Source organism: Bombus pyrosoma, linkage group LG13, assembly GCF_014825855.1.
Source record: "Bombus pyrosoma isolate SC7728 linkage group LG13, ASM1482585v1, whole genome shotgun sequence".
In the NCBI taxonomy this organism is placed as follows: Eukaryota; Metazoa; Arthropoda; class Insecta; order Hymenoptera; family Apidae; genus Bombus; species Bombus pyrosoma.
This window is the reverse complement of record NC_057782.1, coordinates 5,342,142-5,366,910: the sequence shown is the minus strand read 5'-3', so window position 1 is coordinate 5,366,910 and position 24,769 is coordinate 5,342,142. Positions and strand designations below refer to the sequence as shown.

Here is a 24,769-nt window from a genome sequence, read left to right as displayed (position 1 = left end):
GAAAGATAAAGAGAGAGAAAGACGGAAAGGTGCCGCTAGCCAGCTAGGGGGCCTCACCAATGGTACGGGAAATATGCAAAGTGTTTACGATCGCGCAACATGCTGCCAGTTCGGTCCACCTTTTTCCCTCTTTTCCACCCCTCGAGATGCGGGGTGCGGCGAAGCTTGCAAGGAAGTACGGCTGGGTCGCCACTCGTGATATTAATGTACAAAAGCTCGAATCCCAATTCACGCCCCACACGCTCACGGAATTTTCGAGCAGCTCTCTTCTCCTCTCTGTTTCTCCCGACGGTACTCGACAGCGGAGAAAGCTTCTCCGGGGATACTGAGAGCTTTTCGGATTAATAAAGCCAGCGTGGCTCGTACGCCGAAGGCGTTGAAACGTGAAAAAGCTCGTTTCGTGGAATGTTTCGATTTTTCCCGCGAAAAAGCGCCGCTGCCGTCTGTGTTTCCAGCAAGATGTTACGCGGTTCCTAGTAGATTCGTAAGCTTAACGTTAACAACGTTAATACACTGTAGTGGCGTTTGCGGGAAACTGTAGAGAATTTTGAAGCAAGATCGCGTGGAAATGCGAGAGATTCCGCAAGAACGATGCGCGTTGAAAAACAGGAGGCAAAAATTGAGATAAAAAGCGAGTCTTTGTGGCTCGCTCCTCGAGCTGAGTCCGCTTATAAAAACGCAATTTCCTTGTAACAATATAGCATAATAAATGACGGGGGTTGCCTTCTCGGGGGTTAAAGAGGCCACTTTTACTCGGCGCGGACCAAGCAGCAACCTCCGATTCGCCATTACACTTTGTAATGTACTTACGTAACTTGTGTTTATACACCAACTTTTCCCTCCCCACGTCGCGTTCAACCCCTCTCTCGCTTCCTACGGGCCATTTCAACCCTTGTCCCGCGGCGTTTTGCCCCGATATCATTTTTAATGTCTGAAAATTATCCCCGTCTCTTGACTCGGTTCTCCTCCCCTCTGCCGACACCCTCGCCGTTTCGAGAAAAACATCTTCGCGACATAGTGTCGAGAAACTTTGGATCCCTTTCGCGAAACTACTCTTATTAAACATCGTTTTCAAGGCAAACGCTTAACAGGCAGCCTGAGAAGTGTCAGATAAAACAACACCGATAAAAATTGGGTGGCGCAGCTTCTTGCGAATTTGGTAATAAAACTAAAGGGGAAACTTTAGGCCTTGAAGGGCGCGGATTATATAGAACATCTGTTCCGCGAAACGATCGAAAAGTCAAAGGAACAAACGCGTAAGTGTCACGTGTCGAGTTAAATCGACGATCGGTGACAAAGGATTCGCCCATGCTAAACCCCAAGAATCTTGGTTAAACGTATTTGAAAAACAAGGACGACGATAACGACACACGCAACGACGATACTCGGAACAAGAGAAATAACGCGAAGGGGTGGATGGGAGATATGGTTTGCGATAAAAAATCCCTTGTCCGGTTGGATATAATATAAAATCTGCGAGCGAGAGGAAGATAGAGAAAGAGCTCGTTTCGTGTCACGGGAAATTAATTTTTTAAATAATTTCTGACAAGCTCATAACAATGCGTAGGTCTCTCTCGGCTTTCGAGACCTCCGCAGCCCCGACGGGGGTGAAAAGAGCTCAAAGCACACTCCGGGCGATGCAATTACGATACCTCGACGAACTTCATCAAGTCGACTGTTGCATTTTTCGTTTTTTAGGTCAATACGACATTTTACAAAGGGCGCAGTTACCCCGGGTTCGGACGGTAACGATGGGGATGAGGAGGCCGCCCAGAACGCGGAGGCAAGGTTCAATGCAACTGCATTGAAAACAAGCCAGCAGCGCGCAGCACGGCGCATCGAAGCCCCTGGGCGCTTATAATCGTTATGTTTAGTCGCCTTGCGTTTCTGCATTTTCCGCAGTATTTACACTTCGCTGAAATCTCGTGAAAAAATGATAGAATAAACAGCGGACACGATCATCCCGCGGAAATAGGATATCTCGATATTTATTCTGTGCTTTGTGTCGTGGTCCCTATTTATAATGAACGCCGTTTACCAATACAATGGTATTGGGAACCGATCCCTCCCCCCTTGCCCAGGCCATCCTTTGTCGAAAAGCTAATCGGCCGTTTTCCAACGATTCGTCGTCCCACCCTCCCGTCCTCCCCACGAGAACAACCATCCAGTCTCTTCGTTTTAATCCCGATCGAACACGCGTGATCCGTAAAAATCTCTAAATAGAAGGTAGCAAGCCGAACCAGCGAATTAATTGGTGACCATGCCTCCTGACACTTTATCGTAAAACGATTTTATTTCCCACAGCGCAGTTCAACAAAAGACGATATAACCGAAGATGTCTGTTTCTATCTTTTTGAATGTAGACCACTGTTCGATAGTATCTGCAAACTCGCTTATCTTTGATAGGACGTAATTGAATCACAAAATTACTGATAGAAAAATCTGCGATGATTTTATCCTTTATGATCATTCCAGACTTTTACAAGCTAACGCTTAGATTATCGTTCAAATATGTTGTTATACGAAAAACTTGTTTTCCAGGGATTGTTTCATTTTCAAATTATAAATCAGATAATGCAAAGTGACAAGTACTAACATTATTCTAAGTAGTCGTACGTAAATATGTCGATATTAGCGTTGCTAAGTTTTTTCGCCTCTTTAAATTTAAATTTACAGTCTGCTAACTGTATAAAGAAGATAGCGTGTAAATACCGTTACCAGCAAACTTCCAGTTAACTTACCGGTACCTTGTTTGTATTAGTTATTTGTATTTTGATAAAATTAGTATTCATTTACATATCCGGATACTTATGAACGATAGTCTGCGATACAGATAAATGGCTTATAATTCAACTGTCCTATCATTTTCAGTATATTTTAAACGAAACGACCAGAAATCGCAAAGGAACTGGTGACGCATCCAGCGTTTTTTCCACGTCGATTCCGTCTTTCTGCTTAAGCGGATACTTGGACGATGTTTATTCCGTGCAGACCCATTGAACAGCGCAAACGATATTTGCTAGGAATCGAACGGCAAACTAAACAGAATACGAGGTGGCCATGTCCTGTACCGAGTAAAGTGACAACCTTCGCCTCTTTCCAGGAAGCATAAGCTATCTCGATGGCCTGTCGCTTTTGCCTGCAAATGTATTTTCATTGTCGTTTTATCCCCCTTTTCGATCGGCGTCGCAACAAGAGCGAAAGAGACCTCGTCCACCCGTACGATTTCACCGCGTTTGATTGTTTTTCGAATGAATGAGACGAAATTATAAATAGACGCCCAGGAGCCCGGGTATTCCATTACCTTTTCAACGTTCCTCGTAGATAGAAATTACACGCGAAAGTTCAGTCATGTCGCTCGATTCCAGGTAAATTGATACAGACGCGCGTATTGTCGGCTCTAACAACCGTCGAGTAATTTATTGTTAGCGAACGTCCACAATGACACTACCTTTCAACAAAACACGCACATCTACGCCAGCTGTATCGTTGCTTCGTGCAACAGGACCTGGGAGAAACAAGTAAGAAATTCGAGACACGACGATAAACATTTTATACGAATTCATTGAAACCAGAATCCAAATCCAAATCTCTCTCTCTCTCTCTCTCTCTCTCTCTCTTCCTCTGCCTCTCTCGTCGAATGATATTATTACATCCGGATAAATGAATCAATTCGTAGAACGAAGATTCTACGGTGGTCTACCGTTCGAAAAATTCCAAGCGACCTCTCTGTGTGTTTGGTAAAATTCAAGTTTCTCGAGCGTGACGTCTTTCGACGCGACGAGCCACGAAATTACCGACGTTTCTAACGATGCAGAACGACGCAACGTCGGAAACGGCCTGTTGCAGGGGGGTTGCAACGGGCGGAAGAGTCGCGAGTGAACTGACTGAACTCTGGTAAACAATCCAACGGGGCGTCCGGTCGGTCCATCTCTGATTGCTAATGAATCCTAATGCTATTATGCATACAACAACTGGGAAAAAAAAACCTTAGGTCCGAGCACGCGAGGGCAGGAGTCGTCGGTTCGTTCGTCCGTGTCGCGTCGTCTCTTCGACGTTGACGTGCACGTACGCCTTTGTAACCGCGTGTGTGTACTTCTGGGACAAAGAGTTGTGCAAACACGAGTTTACCAACCGGGGGGAACATTATTGCCCCGGACGCAGGGCTTGGGCAAGTTACCCGTCAGGCACTTCGTTAGCGCAATCCTTTTTGCTCGTTACCTTGCAGGTTACTTCGACCTCGATGCGTTACGATCGTTACGATACCTGTTTGTACGTACGGACCGGCTCTCACTGGGCACGCAACGACGTCGTGCAAATTGTCCTAGAGGTTTCGGTACGGTTCACCTGACAGAATCGGACGAAAGGGAAATTTTTGATCGTCCTCACCGACGAAAATTTTACGCGCATATTTTAAATCTCTAAATCGTAGTGCGCTCAGTGAAAAATCTTTTGCTCGATTTGAAAAAAAAAAAAAAAAATGTTCCAAGCAAACGATCGATAGGAACGAACAGCAACGAGTCATTTTCATTCCCCTAATTTCTTGGAATATTCCGGTTTCACAATGTAGCGCGGAAAATCACAGTGTAGAGGTTTTCTCAATCAGCATGCACCGTGATTCGTCGTGTATTGTCGCGTAAAAAAGGCCACGCTCGAGACTGTTCTGTATCACATGGACGAGGGCAGTCGTGCACCAGGAGGAAAAAAAGAGTTGCCCGGGCTGGTGGTTCGTGTGTAACTCCTAATTTTAGAATACCACAACGGCATTTTCGAGGCGTCGGTTGTAACCGTTCCATGAAATTAGTTTCGCAGGAACTCTATTTCGTTTCCATCGTATCACTCCGTGCCGAACATTCCGGATTTTCGCGCGATCATAAACTCATGCATACGATGCATACCCAAATTGCCTGTGTGGTTCGATGCACATGGTACAGGGCAGTGCGAGCGACTGCATATTATTCGTTTAATAATCGATAGAATCACGTCATCGCGTGCTCACCTCACGATATAAACTCCCACCCCTTTTCGCCAGTCTTACTTCTCGGCAGCTCGTTCGTATTAATGCACGTTACGTGCTGCTCCTGTTTGCCGGCGTTCGCCCAGCGTGTTGTTGTTGTTGAGAAACACACAACCCCGTCGAGGCAATAAAACCGATAGGCGCACACGTATTTACAAAATTGCGATCTCCTCGCGAAATCGACTTTCCGCGCTCTGTAATTAACGCCAACCCCCGTTAAGCGTTTGTTAGACGCAAAAATACCTTCGAACGGTGGACTTGGTCTCGATTTTCTACCTATAGATTTACAGCAAAACGATTCATACCCTGCTAAAACTTGAAATATAAAAAAAGAAAAAAAGAAAGGAAGGAACGTACAGATAACCTGGATAATATAATTTAGAGATTACTTGCGCAGGAATTTCTTCAAATTACGACTCCACGCAACGGTAGCTGTTACCAGATCTGAATAAACTTGAACTCGATTTTCTACACATAGATTTACACGATAATACATACCCTTCGTTCCCTTATTATGCATTACTATGCATATATTTATGCGTATAACATGTATCTATTACGAGTATCACGGATACGTCTGTTTTATGTTTGTGAAGCTAAAGTATAGAAGAAGAATAATACACCGATATTGGATATTGTGAATAATATAATTTACCGATTAATTTCATGGAACCTACTTTTTTTTTTTTAAATCAAGCCCCAACGTGAGCGATGCAATTCGTTACCAAATCTGTACGATCGATCGACGAAATTCAAGCGTCGATCGTGTCTCCTCTAAATGTTACAAGTAAACCGATTGGAGGACGCGTGCGGACTCGCGAAAGGGAGCCGAGGGAAAGCCGATTTATCGCGAAATGAGAGAAGAATCGAACGGAAGAATGCCGCGGGCTTCGTGCACACGGCGCGATGATCCCTCTCATTGCACGGGGGATGAAAGAGGACGAGGCGTGTGCGAGAGGGTGCAACAATAGCGAGACAGTTACTGTCAACACACTCGGTGCACATTAGTTGTTTCGCGGAAGCGGCTAAAATGTAAAACGAGGATACTCGGGAACAAAAGGAGGAACGTTGGAGGTGGAAAAGGTATAGGATCAATACAATAGTATATTTGTACAGACCGACTGATGAGGGGTGGTGCCTTGCAAGTGGGAGGCACGGCTCGGGGTCGGCAGTGGCTGTGCCAGGGGGATGGGTATGTCTGTTGTTTACCGTGGAAGGGCCAGAGGGTTGTGGAGGTAGGAAAAAACAAGCAAAGACGATAGCGCTATAACAGGTCTCTGTACTGCGACAAACCATTCCTGGCACGTGAATCGTTCGTTGAAACGACCGGCATTCTTGCCTTTGAAAACTAGAACGTGGTCGATGACTTGGGGAACTTTGTCCTTTATTTTTCCCCTTTCATCCGTTTTTATTTATTTTCTGTCTATTTTTTTCGAATATTAATAATTACACGGATCACACGATATCATATTTTTGGATCAAATTGTTGAAAATGATAGGGGATATGCGGCAGGTATAAATACACGATGTAACTTTATTCCCCTTCACGTTCTATAAACGTGATTACTGTTTATTGATCAAGGTTGCAATTATCAAATTCAGGGGATCTAGAACGCTGCTTCTGTAGATAGACGATAATATTTTTCAATTCTTTTCTACGTCGTTAAATCATTCGATAATGGCCACGATGTATACGTACATACATAAATTTGAATTCGATCGTATATTTGTTTAAGATAATCCATTAGGACGGCTCATCGGAGAGGAACGAAATTCGAGAAGAGATAGAAAAGTACGCGGATACGTTGTTTCTTTCCAGCGCGGCGGTGGCGAATCGTAATTAATATTATCGACAGGAATGAAAACTTTAATGAACAAGGCGAGGTCGGGCGGCAGTCCGTCCGACAGGCAACAAGCTACGGTACATAGCCTCTCGAAATCATTATGTCATATCCACTTCATTTGTCCAACCCTATCACGTGTATCCGCCCGTATATGTGTGTGCACCGGCGTGCGTGTAGACCTGCGTTGCTAACCCCATTGAATGGAACGTATACAAGCATCCGCTCTCACTCGGCCAGAGCTTCTCGCTTTTTCAGGTTTTTACCCCGCCAAACAACGGGGTGAAAACACAAAGGATTTCCCGCCGTTTCAAGCTGCACGCGGTATCATTAAACAAAAATGAAAGACAAGGCCTAATTAATAGTGTTGTCGCTATCTATATGTACATACATATATATTCCATAGGTATAATATATATATATATATGTATATTATATTACATGAATGCTACAAACTATACGAAATTATAGATACATAGACGTATATACCAGTCACGGTTGGAATCGTGCGCGATGCAAGTCCGAGTCCATAAATAATAGCATGACTACAAATATTCGTTTAATAAATAAAACACGATTGCGCCGATAATCGGAGCCGAATCGTAATTAATCAACGTTATCAACGCGCCTACCTAACCCGCCTGCTCTCCCCTGTAACTCGAGAGGCCGGAATTAAAAAAACCATCTCCGCTTAACTTATCAGACCAGCGATGAAATGAAAAAGTATCGTGATCGCGTGCGTGTGAATTCTCGTAGTAGGTGGTCTCTAGCCGATTATGAATATTATTCACCGAAAATTCGTCTGAATCGAGTATAGAAACGAGACGGATATACGCGTTTGCCAGACGAGTTACGCGGTAATTAACAAATATGCAATAACTATGATTAGAGTAACAGTATCGCAAATAGAATATTTTCATTTGACAGGTATGTAATCTATTGGAACGGAACGGGCAAGAGAGACGGATCTGTTCCGCGACAAAGAGCTCGGTTTGCAAAATGAGGATCGAAAATCAAAGCCCACTTAATAACGCGCTGATGAAATCATTCGCGTTCCCACATTCGAGCATCGAAAATGTCAGACGTTGAGGGTCATCAACGGTAATGTATTTTTGATTAAGTGGCCGGAATGATGGTAATAAATAATAAAACGGAACACTTGTTTACAGGCAACCGCAATTGAAATTCGATATCCGCGCGAGCGCAGACAAGTATTAGCGAAAAATTAAACAGACAGCGGCGTTTGTGCCTCCAACCAGACAATATACGAACACGGTAAATACGGTATTGCAAAGAACCGATCCATCACAAAGTGCTACAGAGACGTTAAAAATTAACCAAAAATCGTCCGACATCCGATTCGATGCCTAGAATATATTAATAAATTATTCGAAAAAAAAATTCCTCGATAATTTACATTTTCAACGTCAATTTTGCCGAATAAAAGTTCCAAGTTCGACACTTAAACGAGAACGATGATTCACACGATGCGCCTATCAGGAAACTTCGTCGAAAGTTGTGGTACGGGGAGCGAGGTGTTCGGTTCAACGGCCTTGAAACGAAAAAGGGGATGAAAGTAACGCGTGTGTGTCCACAGGCCAAGGCACGATCTCAAGGGGTTGCGGGAGAAAATTCGGTGACAGTATCTCAATATACCCCGGAGACATTTCCTAACGCACGCGAGAAATCCGCACAAGGGATGGTGGTTGCATCGCAAAGGACCCGAATCTCGACGTGGTCCCTCCGATTCCTGGCACCTTTCTGAAATAATCCTCTCGCGGACGACGATACGTGGTGTGCTAGTTGGTTTGCACGAGAGGGAGCAAGAATCACACAGGGATGTGTGCTGGTGCGTGTGCCGGCCCGGGAGAGAGAAGAGGGTGAAACTTACATATGACAAATTCAACGCGCTCCTTCCTGTCCTTCCTTCCTTCCTGCCGGCACTGACACCTATGGCCCAGGGCCACACTGGGTATTATTATTTTCATTCCTTCCCGCATGTCTGTCTGTCTGTCTGTCTCCTCTGTCTGACTGTCTGGCTGTACCTTCTCACACCATCAAGCTCCACGGAACTCTTTTCGGATGTTTTTTGCCCACCCACCTCACCCAATGGCTCTAACCACCTTCCACCCAGCAACCTCTTTCCACGTACGCGCTCATACTTCTTTTCTTTTCTTTTTTTTTTTTTCTTTTTTGCACGGGACACGTGACTGAGGATCCTCGAGGACATTGGGACTGCTTTTGTCCGACGAAAAGATTCTTCCTCCTACGGGACACGTTTTCTCTGTTTCGGACAACCACCCCTACACCAGTGACTTTTTATCATTTTGAAGTAGAAAAGAATCCGTATCTACCAAGACCAGTTTATTCTTAGATATTTTACTTCGAAAAAAAGGGAGAAAGTATTTTTCCAAAGTCTATACGTACTTGGCGCCGTGGCAACGGACGTCAATTAAAAGAGGATAAAACGAAGCACCTGGCGAGAGCAGGGCGCACAACCCCTTGAGGACTTAATAAGAAGGGGTAATAATAACCAATTTTATCGAACGTCAGTCAGTTTCTTTGATATAGCGGCCACGGCCGCACGAATACGTGGTAAGCGCACATTAATTTCCCGGGCAAATAACCGGGATTCATAAGCGGGGGTTGTGATCCCGTGTGTACTCCAGCCCGTAGAATACCGTACGTGTCCAGAAAATACGGTCTCCCGTCTCCGTGCAAAATAATGCCATCAATATAAAAAAGGCGACCCACCGCGACGCGGTAATAGAAACCGATTTGTCAGGAAGCTTTTACATTTCGACGCAGTGAGTTTCACATCTGATAGCCCGTTTTATCCCGCGGGACCCTGTCCCGTGTACTCTTTCCCTTCCACCTTCTCCACCACTACTAGCCAGGTCGTTTCTCTACCAGCCAGCCCAGGGAATCACACCGAACCGCCACCCACCCCCTTTTCAACCCCCATCTGACGACGTGAACTCACCGCTTCTCTGTGTCCGAGTCACCCCTCGTTGGCTGGCCGATTCCTCGTCTTCCTCGCTTATAAAGCCGAGTAGATAGGAAATCTTGTAAAATGGCCCGGCGAAAGACAAATATTACCGGGGATCACTGACAGTGAGATCCGATTTATTTTGCGGGATTCCAGCTACCTTCCGCGACGACACATACCGAGGGGATACCTTTCGATAGCCTTTCCTTGTACACGCGATATATATTTCCGTCTGTGAATTCTTACGTTTTGTACATCGACGAAATTTCTCGAACCTCTGCAACGATAGACCGGAAATCGTTGGATAATTACGAAAATTGTTTGTCTTGAACAAGGGAGTATAATGAAAACAGAAATGTCGAACAGACACAATGGCGATGGCCAGCCCCGAAATGGAGAATAGGAAAAACGCTGTAATTACACGGTACGAATCGCGCGCGTTCGAGCCGTTTAAAAACTTACAGCTCGTCCATTCGTGGAACGGTATTCGCGGCAGGGCGCTGCGGAGAATGGCGCAAAAGCTTCACGGGGAAGGAGAGGGGGTGGGCGACTGTTAATTGAAAACTACCGAAAAGCACAATTGCACGAGAATTATTTCTATTCATTAGCCGGGTGGTCGGTCGGTCGGTCGGTCGGTCGAACCAGCCGCCGAAAAACTTTTCCTCGACCAGGCGATTTTTTTCCTCTTCTGTTCCCACCCTCTCCCGCCTCCTCGCACCCGCTACTCCTCTGGCTGGTTCCTCTTCGCTCACCAAACCACCCCCTTCATAACTACCCCTGCTTCGGCCCACCAGCCGCACCCCTCCTATCCGCTGGTCGCGCGTGGCGTAATTATGTAACATAAATACAATCCCTCTCGCGACGTAATTTTTGCGGTATAAGCTCAAAAGCCTGGGTAGCCCCAACCCGGCTGGCCACACGGCGTACTCTCCTCTCCTCGGCTGAGAGGAGAGAGCTTTTTCAGGAACGCTTTCGCAAATCAATTTATGGCGTAACGCGGACGTTCTCATTGTCCACGGGGTAGTAGCCGACGGTCGCCTCGTGGCTAAACCTTTTGTAACACCGGCAGCCATTGTTGTGACAGAAAATTATATCGTAATGCTTATTTACGACGAAAATCCTGAGCCGGCCTTTGTTGCCGCTTGTCAACCGTTCAATGCAAATGTCCTACTAATGGGGAAATTTTTTTCGAATCGTAGAACGTACAGGTATATTACGTTATAGGGAGAATAGGGTGTTCGATAAAAATACTCACGACAGTACGAATGATCAGGTTCGATGACCTATCCTCATCAAAATTTAAAATAGGTATATGCATGCCTGGGTATTCACCCTCGCCACGGTACGGACGAGAGGTATCGATGAAATCGAAGAAGCTTGAAAGATGCTTCCGGGAATTCCGGCGGGAGTATTTTCGTCAGTCAATGAATTTACAGCCCCTCTTTAACGGAGTTCACCCTTAACCGCTTAACGTGAACTGCTTCACGGCACGTGAGAAAAAAAGCTAACTGGTTCGCCGTGGTCGCGGTGGTAGGGGGAGGGCGTGTAAGCGGTCTTGAGGGGTGAATTAGCGCGAAATAAGTGCGGAAGAGCTTCAACACCCTGGGGGTGGCCCAACGATAGAACGAGCCACACAAGTTCGCGGGCTTTCTGTACGTGCACGTAGACGGTAGCCTGGTGTGAGCCCCATAAGAACATCGTAAGGGTGTGAGGGCGGTCTGAGTCGAATGAGACGATACCTACTACCGTTAGGGTGGCTACGGCGTTCCGAGTGGGAGCGAGAGGGCGGAAAACGACGTAACGCGTATAAAGTAAATTGCCGCGAAATCTGCGCGAGCTTCCAGAACACCGTGGATAAGCGAAACAAATAAAATAAGAGCGAAAGACGAGTCGGCGCGGAGATAACGGGGGAAGAAGCCAAAAAGGGTACCTCGAAGGTAATGTGATTTAAGAGTAGAAAGGTAATGCATTTCGAATATGGCCAAGAAATCGAATCTCCTCCCTTTTCGATAAAGTATCTTTCCTTTAATTCTACGAGTCTGATGATGTCATAAAATACTATATGGATATTTTGACAATAAGCTTTCGTTAAACTTGATAGATTCTTTTCTACGTGCTGCGCTAAATTTCGTTCCTCTTTCTGGCGCGCTATCTGGCCTCTATCGACGGTAATCATAATACACCGGAAAAAAGTAATAGGAACAATCGCGTTATGATACAGTCGTTTTTCGCAAAACGGTCTGACATTTTCCTCTATTCAGTCCCCAAGCCGAGCATGAAAAAGTACACATCGTGCGTTACCGTGGTGTACGGTGTAACGCTCACCATTGCCACCGTCTGCTCTCTCTTTTTCTCACGCCATCCCCTAGTTTCCTGGCGTATCGTCGCCACACGCAGACCATTACAATTTCAGTTACATTTTAATTAGCAGAGAATACTAATGTTTCGCGAGTGGCGGTCGCCAGCAAGTAGCCAATGAGCAGCCAAGTTGACTCCTGCAACTCGAGCCCGTTCCAGAACCCGACCACTCGACCGCGCGCGCCCTCCGCCGCGCTTCTGTTCCCACTATTACGGCTCGGCAACCCCGTGAAACCGACATGCATTTCACACCCCATATTCGCCACTTTATACGCGGAGCGGCTGGCCTGGCGCAAAAACGAACGGAAGAAAGAAAACACGCGCGCGGGGGTGAGAACAAAACGAAAGCAACGTGCTGTGTTCCTCATTTATGTTATTAGCTCCCACTTTGGCGCCGAGTGTTCTTCACAGTAAAAAGTAAAAAAAAAAGAAAAAAAAAAAGCGAGCAAAAAGAAAGGAACGCAACACCGTTGGAAATAAACTACGCTGTTACGCGCGCGTTTTCCGCGTTTTCTGGCCTCTCGCTTTTCGCAATTAACGCGCTCGTTGGAATGCACACGGGAGAGCAGGGATTTCTGCAGATTGTTTCTGTAGCTTCGATCGTGGAAATTTTGTTGTTGGTGCGAAAGATTAAGTGAAAGATCTTGATATACGCAGGGAGGTAGAGAAGTTAGATAATTGGAAATTGGGAGGGGGGGGGGTGAGATACAGCGAGGTTAGAGGAATATTCGAATAATATAATACTTCCTAAGTCATAAACTTCTCTTGCTCCTTAGCTGGACGAAATTCCGAAAGTTTCGTATCGACGGTCGTACAACAAATGCGATTATCGATGTCTCGCATCGTTCATCCCCTAAAACGACGGGGAGTAAAGCGCGCGGTCGACCCCACGCGCTTGTTCAACCCTCTCTCTTCGTCTCTGTCGGGCTAACGTACTTTGTTTTGGAACTTGTCCAGAAATAATATCGCGCGGATTAAGCTCGATAGATATAAGATATTAATAAAAAAAAAGACGAGTTTAGAAAGAAAAAAAAAGGAAAAAAAATCATTGTACTTCGCGTACGAAAAGTATCGTTCAACTCACATTAACAAGCCATGTCACTCTGTCTCAGAAGCCTGGGAAGTATACACCACTGACCTGAAGCAAACAGAAACCATATTACGTTATAAATAATAAATAATGAGGAAAAAAAATTAAACAAACGTGAACTAATTATCGAATTGTACTCTTTAATTTAAATATGTAATTTAACAACAAAAATAGAAGCTTTATTGATCCTTTCGAGCGTGGTAGTATTATAACTTTCCAAACTACCACGTGATACGTAATTATGAACAAGACGACAGTAAGAAGTCTCAGTTGTAATTCAGTCTTTCGATCGAAATAGAAGCTAGAGTTGTGATTAACGTTGTATGAAGACATAAGTAACGCCACTCACAAGGCAACTCTTCCCACTGCTTTGACTTATATGAATACCTATGCATCACCGTGACGTATCGCTATTTTTTTACGAATCATTTAAAAACCACCAAGGGTGTACCACTCCGAACCTTTCAGTGTCTATCGTCTAAACTTGAATCCTGTCAGGCAAAGACAATGTGGCTACGATTTAGGGTGCCTCGACTCGTCGAAAACCATTCTGACGTATCCTTCGACTGGACGCGAGCCCGCCAATGAGGCGGCGGTGCCGTTAATTAACGAACTCGAAAAGTAACGTACTGAAAGTACAACTCGACGAAGCATTGAGGGGTTCCGGGGGACTAGTCGAGGAGGAAGGGAATGAACGAGTCGAGCGCAGGACGGAAGCGCGCGCGTATAAAGGGTCGGTGTCTGGCCAGACGGGCAGAAATGAAGCAGCAAGGGTTTTGTTTGTCCGGCTGTCCACCCCTTTCCTTCCCCCAGTTCACCCCCGCGGGCTGGAGCCCTCGCTGTATGAACCTCGCGGTCCCCTTCAACCCCTTCTGTTCCACCTCTAACTCCATCCTCCGGCACCCCTTCGTCTCTCCTCGCCTCTCTGCTTTTCTACCTCCTATCCGGGCCTTCCCCTTAGCCCCCCCCCACCGATCTACCCATCCTATGTTACATCCTTCTTACACCCTGAACCTCCCCTCCCCTATTGCCGTGTTACAATGCACGTGTGTACACTGTTTGCCCACATTCTCTCGCATATATCTTGGCGAGCTATAATATTGATTACTTCGAACGAATTTCAACAAGCCTCGTATTACTCGTATAGCGTGAGCCGAGACCGTCGCTACAACGTTCCTACGATTCTCTCTGTCGATCGACACATCGTTCCTCCCTTTTACAAACCCGTAGCAGCCCTTTTGCATCGAAATGAAATGCTCCTTCCTGTTCCGCGTTCTGTAAACCAGCGTTCTTTAGCCCGCTGGCCTATCTTTACTCTTCTAACAAGCGACGCAATGCAGACTTTTCACTTGCGCCTCGTTCAAATTAGCCCCTTCATACAGACTCTCTTCCTGCAATTTGGTTCCACCGGTTCTACCGGCGCTACTTTCCGGTTTCGTAACCAGTGTACCAAGGGTCAATGATTAAAACCACGACTACTGAATATATCTCTGTGCGAGAGCCGCTCTGGTTGGAACCTTTCGTTTTCCCTTCAATTTTCCACGAAGATTGAAATAAACTTTATCGTTTGTCCACAATGTACCGAGCAGGACGTTACGTACGTTCTGTGCGCAGTCAATTTTTCGAGTCCTTTCCAAGAGAAGCCGCGTGTTCCGGCTAATAATTGGCGAATGAAAAATGCAACAATACCGGAGAGAGAAAGCCAGTTGTAACTCACTGCTGTGGCAATATTCAGCTAAAAGACTCGTCATTCCGCCCCAGTAAACGGCCACACGACTGAAATTGCGTCACGACCATCCCGCCAACGTTTAATTTCATTCGCGATCTTTCCACCCTTGTCCGCCCCCTTTTCCACCCCCGGTTTCAACGTTGCTCTCCTCTCTCTGATTCGCATCACCGCCAACACCGTATGTCGCGAATCGAAGTACAAAGAAGCAATAGTAGAAATAAGATAATTGCTATTACAATTGCAATTTCACCCAGGACGATGAAGCCGCGGAAGAGCGAGGGAGAAAGAGACAGATCCGGAGACGAAAAGAGAGAAAGTCAGAGATGGGACGGCGATGGTGGTAACTGCCACAGAGAGTTCAACTACAAAGTACGTTAATGTCGTGCTCACACCCCCTTCCCATGCACCCTCAGCGTCGCGCCAATGCCGCAGAGAGTTTGTTGTCGAAGCTTCGGGGATTACACAAATGAGGTTGTTCAGCGAGAGAAATGTACATCCCGCTACAAAGCTGCTCGCGTTCAGCCACGTACGGAATTAAAAAAGAGGGAGGGTAGGGAACGAAAGGTGAAAAAGTTCTGCTCCGCTATCGCTCGTATCGCGGACAATATTTTCTTTGCTGAAAGCCCTGTGCCGCGTAGAATGGGATTTCCATCGACCCGCTTCCGTTTAAACCCTTCAAGAACGGAACCCGCTTTTATCGAGACCCTTCTTCCGTCAATATTGTCCTGTACATGTTTTTACACGCATCTTTCGAGGAAATCACCCTTTCAGCCTATGGACGATGTATCAGTGATTGTCTATTGAACGACCGATGGAATATTTTACATCTATAGAAATAACCATTTATTCTTCCGAGTATAAAATATAAAATAATCTACACGTTGCAACGACTTGACTTCGATTAATCGGCCCGAATACGTGTGTGCGTACGTATTCGATACGTTTCATAGAAACGAGAAGGCGAGGTACACGAAGAGAGAAACCAAAGAGGAGACAGTCAGCCCCTGTACTAAGCATACCGTAGGGGTTAGGGATAGTAATTGTATACGTACTAAGAGAATGGGGGCAAGGTAAACAAAACTATGTAAGATTGCCCCATTAATATACATATCTCTTGGTTCAGTTGGGCCGTGAGAGAGCCGACCGACCCTCTCGTCGTGCTTCCACCGTTGTGCCTGTTAACGTGGAGGGGGTGGGGGAGGGGTGAGTAGTCTTGGCCTTAGACTCTGGGGTTAGGCTTGTTCGAGAGCAAGCAGGGTACACAATGGATATTGAGACCATAATTTACGGCTGATTGTTAGCTTCGCGATCTATGGATTCCTCCATCTTAGGTTACCTCCACCTTCTGTTCGACCACTTTCCGATCTCAACTCCCTCATCCTCGAATTGTGTCGAATTTGTATTAGATCTGTAATAAGTACCGAGAGAGTATGCGTATACCGGGTACTCTGAGTAGAAAACTACGACAACGGAGAAATCTCGTGGAAGATTTCCGTATGAGTAATGCCTGTTCCCTAACGAGCTGTGCTTCGTTTCTTGTATCCAAGGATCAGCGGTCAAATCGCTGGAAGCAAAGATTTTACGACGCTTGGACGACGTTGAGAAATCGTTCGTAAATCTCTAAACGACTTCGAACAAAGTTTCAAACTATAATTTCCTAGATAAAATTTCAGGTGGAATAATGGAAACGATGGAGCAGTGGAAAGAGGAGGGATTGATTACGCGTGAAAACGAGGATAAGTTTGTTTACGAACGGTATCGTTAATTGGCCAAAACTCGAGTGGAACTGTACCGTACGAGGTCACCCACTCTCTGCTTATCCGACTGGCTTCGCAACAAGAACCCCGGTTATAAATTAATTACGAGGGTCAAATTCACAACTGGGTCCCATTCCACCAGACGATTTTGGAAGGGGGCGAATGTCTTACTAGTTCGCCGCTGGCTCAAGGGACCGAGTAAAGGAGGAGATGATGTTTGGCCTTCCTTACAAGGGACCAACTAACCATCCGACCGACCAACCTGCCACTTACCGAAGGATAATAACGTAGTAATCCTACCATGAGACACGGATGAAGTCCTTAATAACCCTATAAGCCCAAGATATATGTTGCATATCAATATACCAGAGACAACTGCTGTAGCTACATTATATTCCCGAGAAGCCTCCGACCAATTAACCTATCGTACAGTTGTATGGCTATAAAATCGATTATATGAAACGCGAAATATATTAATTTGTACTTTATAGTTAATACGATATTTCTAATCTTACATATATTTAACACTTTTTTGAGATTACTGCTACGATTACATTAACTGTAACGTCAATTAAAATACGAAATTTCAACTTTTATCTTATAATTGATAATAATTAATACGCTTATGAATCATAGTTGATATAACATTTTCTCAGTGTTACATATTTTAAATAATCTTTCAAGAAAGCTGTTATAATTACGTGATGTTCGTTCGGAGCTATAAACATTTAAGCTGTTGAACAGTTATAAAGTTACAAGATCGACTTAAATACGAAATTCCAATTTATAATTTGCAGTTGATACGCCATTTTCAATGTTACATATTTTGAATGATCTTCCGGTTTATCGAGTGTAATAATAATAGCAAACGCTTGTTTGTCTTCATGACTTGTAATAAAATATTCCAGTTGAATATTAAATATGTATGTATCGTATTGCTTGGTACGCGCACTCATAAACGGGCGCATCGCAGAATTCCAATTTCGGATCGATCTTCGGTAATTTTCCAAAATTTTCAAAAACCCAACGCGAATTTCAATAAAGCCCTAGTAATTAATTTGTAATTATATCACGAATGCCGGCAAATTCGTGTTACGTTGCATAGCGCGATAGGAATGCAACCGAGCTCAACAAGCGCCAATACGAAGTGCGTGATTTAGAGAGACGCATAAACGATATTCCGATATGGTTTCAATGCGATACTTTCATACCAGCAATCGAATCGACGAGCGAATTGACAAGTAACATCGCTCTCGAGTCTCACAGCTGGCCGCACTTTTCCCACAATATTCGCCAATTGATTTTATTAATTTCCCCGAATGATCACAAAAAAGAGAGAGGACATCATTCAAGAATTATTCACACATTAACGATGCGAATTAAAATAGAATATCGATGATCAGAATTAATAGAATTTATCGATTATCAAAGAATTTAGGGATCGTGACAAACATGGTAAAAAAGATTGAAAAAGGAAAGAATCGTGACATTTCTATTAGTTTATCATTTGTGTTTCTGTTTATAAAATAGTAAAAAATATATTACAAATATTACGATTAAAAATAGTAAAAAATTGTCAAATAAATTATTCGAACAATATGTGTCATTAATTTTGACAATCAAAGTTTTAGTGTGTTTCTATCAATTTAGATAGATCATCCCCAAATTGTGCAGAAAAATAGATGAAGGCATTTGTGGCCAGATTTGCGTTTTCTCCCTGCATATTCGTAACTTATTCTTTACCATCCAATATTTCCTTCTGACTCACTCGGATGCACAAGATACGAGACACATCCGTTTCGTGCAAACAGTAGATTAAACAACGAATAAAATCAAAACAACGAATAAACAGCGGTTGCGTCGTGTACTGATGCAACTTTAAATATAGAAACTTTATAGTGAGAGAGATACGAGGCTATCGTGGTGGCAAGTATTGGACTTAACGACATCGACATTTTATCCGCAGGACAGTCTTCACGCCCCCGTCTGCCGGGGCAAAAAACAACGATCACACTGCGCAGCGGACGGTGTTATGAGCTGTTTTCCTAACCGATGGGAGACAGGTGGCGGCGAAAGTGGACTTTAACAAATGGTCACTGCTAGCTAGCATGAGACGTGCCTACTTGAGATGCGGCACCAGGATCTATGCCTCCCATTTCTCATCGGCGCACTGCGGGCAAACAATACCCTAAACCAGCTATGTAAGAACTGTCGAGCACGAGTGAAGGACTTCGGGGCAAGTTGATCAAAGTCAAGGTACTTCCGCAGACCCTTGCCAAAACGTTCACGCCAATAACGCGTACAAGATGCGACTCGAACTTGTTCGCAGTTAGTTCTAGTCTTTGGAAGACGTGGATTCATTGGGAAATTCTCTGTTTGGTTAAACCTTAATAAATGAAGCTAAAGAAACAGATTAAATTAGGTGCTGTTTCGCTTTTAGAAGAGGACCATTTTTTTTTTCATGGTACACCCCGTTCATGTTACGATACATAATTTAAATTTGCATTTGTAAATGCTACTTGTAAGAACAAGTTACAAGTGGAATATAATGATCGTTCAACGCTGCAATAATCTTTCAATTATTTTGGAGATTTACCTAACTTTCTGTATGTGTCCTAATGTTTATAAACGAACGGCGGCACGTGCAGTACCATTCATAAAAATTTGAACTTCATTTTTGCGAAAAATTAAATAAACACCTTTTGCTGTTATTAACATATATTAACTATTCATTATTGGAACAATGAGCTCAATCTCGAGTGTATCACTTAACGTGTCAAATTTAAATAATTTAAAATACATTTGGCGACTATTGATGTCGTTGGAATAATTATGAGCGCCGATGTACGTACGTGGGCATGTTTACTATACAACTTCCTTGAAGAAAGAACGAACAGATCGCGAGAAAGTATTTTGCTAAACGATCGTCTACCGACGGTTTAGAGTTTACCGGGATATCGGGCGTAAACTGCCCTTAGGGACCTTGTTAGTTCAATTCGCCTGAACACCCTTTTCGTCGCGGAAAACTGCCACCCCTTGTTGACCACCCCAGACACCGTAAGTTTTCCGCGTATATTGTTACGTTGCTCTGAAAAGGGACGTTTATGGAAATATGCTTCCTGTTGTGGAATTCCTGGCCCCACCAGTAAATTCTCTTGCAACTTCGTTCAAGTAAAACTCAACGATAGCTACGTGATCAGTTTTCCAGTATACCAAACGTACAACGAGTGAAAGGAAAAGCTAGAACAAGCTGGAAAACACGCGAGAAGGGAAGGGAGAGCGTAGGGACGTGGATCCATGACGACAGAAAAGGGAGGATAGTGGCTGATCTTGTTCGACCAGCGGTCAGAGTATTGTCAAGGCATTGTCCTGCCTCGCTTCCAAAATAATCGTCAACCGGACCTAATGGGGTATGAAGTCCCGATATCAAAATAACTCATCCGTGTCCGGCGCGTGGTCAAACGCTTCGAGCCTTTCTCTTCGCGCGTTCATCGCCGCAGAGGCCCCCGAAAAGTTAAAAATAGTGCCAGTAAAAAAAACTCCTTTCATTGCTGTCTATTGTCCTGGATCCGTAGATAGAACGCGGAGATGGTTTCGCGTCCACAGCAAAAATCTTGAAGCACTGACGATAACGCGCGTCGCGTTAGTTCGATTCCTTTGTTCAGCGTAGAGAAACGATAACTTCCACAGACGAAGATTAAAGGTTGTATTTTCGACCAGTCGCGGGGAGTTCGCGAGATATCACGTCAACGGGAGTCGTAAATTCCCGCTACGGTTATAATAATCGACACCACGAGTTGATCGATCCCCTGATTTCCGTTAAGATAATAGGGATGATTGTTTTGATATAACACCGCGTTAACAGGATATAAAATATATGTATTTCCAACAACTTTGTATACAATATGGATAAGACGTTATGTAAGATACAGAATGATCGACGAATGCGAACCGAGAAAGAGAATTTGACTGTTATAGAGCTTGAGACAGAGTTTGAACTGACTTGAAAGTTCGGTATCGTTGTGTTGTTTCGCATTAGAAAAAGAGAAGATAACGATCCACGTTGCTCGTTGATTATAGCCAATGTTAATGAAGAAAAATAGGAGGAGAAAGCCTCCTACCAACGTGGCTTGTGGATGACGTAGTTTCTGGGAAAAAGCTTTTCCGTTAAGCAAATATTCGCTTGCTCCGTGATTTTTGAGAGCGTATAATGAACCTAAGGACTGTTTTAAGAACCAGCTATAAACCAAAACATTTTCAGGATTAAAAATAAAGTTCAAGGCCAAGCTAAAAGCTTAGGTTTGTGGTGGGTCCTTAGATTTATTGGGGTCGGAATAACGGTATGTGGGGCCTTGGCGGCCAGACCGAGAGTGACGTCACGCGGTCCATCTCGCGCGACGTAACACAGGTTTTCCTTTTGTTAATGGCAACACATTTTTAGTCCTTTTCACATTAATGTTCAACTGGATGGTTAAACGTTTCGACATACGTTTCAACGGCGTTACGAAACGGACGAATTATCGATTAAGCCACGTCCAAGAATGACGTTTAAATTTTTTATGCATTTGTATTTTAGTACACGGTCGTATATCGACAAAAGGAACGGTTATAAGAACCTGAAACACGCTGTGTCACAATTTATGCAGACGACACTAACGTTGCATTGTCATTCGACAAAATAGAAATTATTCTTAGCATAGAGTGAATATTATTAAAATGCAGAGTCGAGAAGATCATTTGAATATCGTTGGAAAATTGTGCGGTAGCAAAGTTTGCCACTAACGACGTTCCATTGATTTTTCGTGACGTTATCTATCATCTGTAATTCGCGTAATCAGCGTACTTTCGTATGAACGTTGGGAATCAAATTTGACGACAAAACAACACCGATGAAAACAACCGGCAAAATACATAATCCGTTCGAATTGGGCAATTGTCGCGGACGTATTTCTAATACACGATCAACAGGTTCTCTGTCTTCTAAACAATTGCCTCGAAAGATCGTATTTGATATCAAACGGCTAAACGTATATCATCCTTCAAATATATCATCGTATCTAATTCTGTCTGCAAAATTGCACATTACCGCATATCTGTTATCTAAATATAATTTCATAAATGACTCAGAAATTTCTTTGACCTTTGACTGATGCTAAATTGAACAAACACTTATTGAAGTTTGTCTCTACACTATAATTATTGCGCTCGAAGTCTTTCTATTTTTACCTTCGAAGAATATACTATCTGTACTGGCTTTTAAATAATTCTATCTGCCAGTGATACCGATAACAACTTGAAATACTACAACAAACAGGCAGTCGTGAAGGCAACCGGTTTCGTACAGCAACACTTTAAACGAATATTCGACCGATATAGTTCATCGTTACTTTAAATTATGCCAGGCAAACTAACCAACGAACAAAGCCATCCAATTAAAGTCAGACCGATCGAAACAAAGAAAGCCTTCTTAACAAGTTACCAACCGACTGTCGTACACTTTTATTCACCCACAATCGAATCTTCTCATTGAAACGATTAGAAACGAGTGGCAGACAATCGGATCGATCGGCGGGCACCGACGAAACCGAGCTTACGTAACGGTTATCGGAAAGCGAAATTACCCTAAATAGTAACAGCCACGCTGGGTGGCAATGCCGTATTGGACGAACCGAAGGATAGCAGGAGCCGTTTGGTGTAAAAGGCGGCGGCAAAGGGGTTGGGGGAGGTGGGAGAAGGGTGCAGGCTGGTTTTCACCCTTGCAAGTCGAAAGTAGGAACCGCGACTATGGGTGAAGCTAAGTCTGTCCGTGTAATGGGGCATCGGCACGCGATTTCCAAGCCTCTGCGCGCCGTTCGCGATTCTAACTTTCAACTTCACCCAGAACCTAGCGCCCACCCACTAAATCCGGCCCCCTCGTCTCACCGGTGTGCCTCATCCCCGCGGTACAGGGTGTTGCGCTGTGACTTATCGGCTCTAATTATTCGCCAGCAAGAAAGCGGGTAGAGAACCCAACGATCAGACCTGCCACCCTCGTAAAGTAGCTTTTCTCCGACGCATCGTTGCACCACCACCACCACCACCACCACCAACGCGACGTACAGTCGTTGTTTAGCCGTTTCGTCAGTCGATCGCGAACCCTACAGTTTCATTCGTGTGTCGTGAGGTGGTGAGTTTGGAGATAGAGCCATGTATTATACGTAATCTACGCGGTTTAAGATCGTTTTTAAATATTTCAACTTCAAATAGCCGGATTTAGATTCTACGTAATTTGACAAATAACAGTCGAGTCTGAATTTAAAACTTCAAAAATATATCGACCGAGATCGATATATTTCAAAAACTTGAAACGTAACTGTTAAATTTAAATTCAGGAATTCTTAATTGAGATTTTAAAGTTCGAATCGAACGTACTCCGCTTCTCTGGTTTAGGTTAAGCCGACAAGTCGATCCTAGACAAAAGGCGAGAGTCTTGCCTGGAGTCGAGCGATGTCGACTGGAATTAGGCTGCTTGGCTATCGCGTAACTACCGACCATCTTTGACCGGTGGCTACCCTCTCTCTAAACAACGGTTTTCAACGGTCCTCGCTTTGGTGTGATAATTTTTCAATTTGGCCTCATGCGTTATTGACGTCAGTAGACGTGCACCGACATTAGCAGCTCTTTTGACGAGGAGTCTGAGTGGTCGTCGCACAAAACAATGCTAACCCCGTGGTATCATTCAACCCCACCAACACCCCCTGCTCCGCCAGCCTCCTACAGCCCGACCCCCTGTTTTAACCCTACGGGAATAAGGAGAGTCGCAATGTAAGCAACACACAACACGTTGTGTGCACCCATGTTTTTTACATTAGCCAGACGATACTTGCCCCAGAGTATGAGAGAGCTTGCCAGTGTGGAATGTCTATGGTACGCGCGTCCGTGTGTGTTTGCAAAACTTCCATGTGCTGGTTACAAGTTCCCTAGCTCTTAGTAACCTTCTGCATTTCCCTGATCCCCTGCGACCCTATTGCGTCGAGGAGGCCACCGCCACGGAAGCTGTTTCCAGCTTTTCGCTAACTTCCCATTAGGATTTTTCCGAACATCGATGACGAATCAAAAGTTCCGCGTGTATATCTTTCCTGAGAGATCGAAACGGATACAACTTGCAGAAAAAAAAAGATATGTAATAAAAAAATATCGAGCTGTAACTTCCCAAAATCGCGTGGTAAGACGTCTCGGTGAAACTTGAACTGAAAGTCCAAGTCGCGTATACAAGATATCGCATAAACAAGACCGCTATCTAGACGCCACGCGGCCGACATCGTGTGCATCGTGTACACTTGGCTGGCGCGTCGATGCCTCGTTGCCTCGGTATACGTTGCAGCGTGTTTAATATATAACGACGATTGTATATACATGGAACGGACGGAGAGTAGCGATAGAGACGGAGATGAATGGGGTAAAGTGGAGGAGGTCGACGTTGATACGGCGAAGGAGGAACACAGGGGGGCAAAAGCGGTAGTAGTAGACACAAGCAGAGGAAGAGAGAGAGGTAGAGTGGACGCGCAAGATAGAAATACAGGGATGAAGGGGTAACACGAAGATACGGGGTAATGGTGGTGGTGACGACGAGGGTAGAACAACCAGTCGTTTGTCGTCCGACAGATAAACAACGTCGTTATTGTAAATGCATTGGATCAACATGCTGCGGGGCTTCATTGGCGGCTTTTCTTCGCGATACGACCTACGAGAGGTTCTGGTTGTTTACGAGATCGATAGTCCGATCAGGAGGATCGATTTTATCGTATCGCGTTCGCCTCCCCAGGCGGAGAGAAACAATCGTTGTAACGCGCGCGTTGTACCGGGCCCGGTTCCTTTCTCTCTTTTTAGATTTCCGCGTATCCAAAGACCTCTCGTGCCTCTGCCTCTCGTTTACGTTCCGTCCTTCTCTTTATCTCTTTCTCGTCTGTCCGCCCGTTCGTCTCGCTCGTCGGATGGATTCGAGAGAA

General features: G+C 44.6%; 1 protein-coding gene across 23 annotated transcripts in view; it reads right to left on the bottom strand.

The window, feature by feature from the left end:
* The window catches only part of LOC122574326 (forkhead box protein P1-like), a 247,811-nt gene that overhangs the window by 146,447 nt on the left and 76,595 nt on the right, over positions 1 to 24,769 (bottom strand). For 9 of the 23 annotated variants that reach the window (XM_043741795.1, XM_043741801.1, XM_043741793.1 and 6 more), the window contains one exon: positions 13,290 to 13,343. The exons of the other annotated variants lie outside the window; for them this stretch is intronic. The gene's annotated coding sequence lies outside the window, so the exon portion shown is untranslated. The remainder of the gene's footprint in view (positions 1 to 13,289; positions 13,344 to 24,769) is intronic. 23 annotated transcript variants of the gene reach the window in all.